The 1,107-nt window shown below is 44.7% G+C and overlaps 1 non-coding gene across 1 annotated transcript; it reads right to left on the bottom strand.

Moving 5' to 3' along the window:
- Positions 1-468: 468 nt before the first annotated feature.
- On the bottom strand, positions 469-534 carry MIR2285DM (microRNA mir-2285dm). The gene has a single exon (NR_162427.1). It is a non-coding gene; the product is annotated as a microRNA mir-2285dm (primary transcript).
- Positions 535-1,107: the final 573 nt, after the last annotated feature.

Below are 1,107 nucleotides of genomic sequence, written 5' to 3' on the forward strand. Positions count from 1 at the left end.
ATATATAATTAGGTATGTGATTACATTTATGGAGGCATTATAATATGAAACAAAAATTAACCTTTATAATTACTGGCACAGGAATTGTTTTGTGGGAAGAGACCACTTTTGTTGAATCTGTACATTAAGAAAGTGTCTTAACCTGACAGTCAAAGTACATGGGAAAGTAGGGGGAGGTGGAGTAAGATAGAGGTGGGAGTGGGCAAGTGCAGTGCCCACTGTAGTGCAGCAGAACGTCAAAGAGGAGAGAGCCCCAATCGGTGGTAGAGGGCATGATGAAAGAACATTTAAAGACAAAGAAATGCTTAGCAGAGAGGAACCCATCGGTAAATTTAACACCACCCCCTAATACTTGAGAAAGTGAATTTCCTTTATGTAGACCATAGGAAAAGGCTATATCTAGCTTCCAGGTTGGAAATGAGAAGAGACAGGGTTTTCGGTTGGAAATGAGCAGTGTTTGAATTATTGGGTTGGCCAAAGAGTTTGAGTTTTTCATACCATAAGTCGGTATGAAAAATACAGACTTTTGGCCAACCCAGTATACATACAGATCTATGGGGAGACGTGCGTATAGGGACACACACATGCACAGAGAACCCAAGAGCAGGACACACATCTCAGAGCGTCATGTGACCGAGAGGAGGCGGGCATGTGAGTGTGCGGACAGGAGGGTTCACTGTCTAGACTCACTCTGTCTCTCTGTCTGTCTGTCACAAGGAGTGTGTCTTCATATCTGCGGTAGCAAAATGGTCTCCTTGGTGAAATGCTTCCGTCTTTCTCAGGACCCGGAGCCCAGGCTGTCACTTAACTCTTCCTACAGTTCCTAGTGCCGAGGAGGTGTTGAAGGGTCGGGGGTCAACTTCGCAATGGGTTTGTGTGCCCAGCATGGGTGTCCCTTATCCTCCTTACATTTTCTGCTAACTTTGTAAACGCTTGGACAGAGAAGTAAAGCAATAGATGGTCTGTAGTCAACCGTGTGCGCCAGGCACATCTGTTGCAGTGAAGAGGAAGAAAAGAGGGATGAGGTGTTTTTTTCTTCTTCCCCTTTCCTGAGAATAAGGAAGATAAAGAGAACAGTGAGCAGGCTTGAACATTCCTAGTTTGTTT

Source organism: Bos taurus, chromosome 5 (assembly GCF_002263795.3).
Source record: "Bos taurus isolate L1 Dominette 01449 registration number 42190680 breed Hereford chromosome 5, ARS-UCD2.0, whole genome shotgun sequence".
Lineage (NCBI taxonomy): Eukaryota > Metazoa > Chordata > Mammalia > Artiodactyla > Bovidae > Bos > Bos taurus.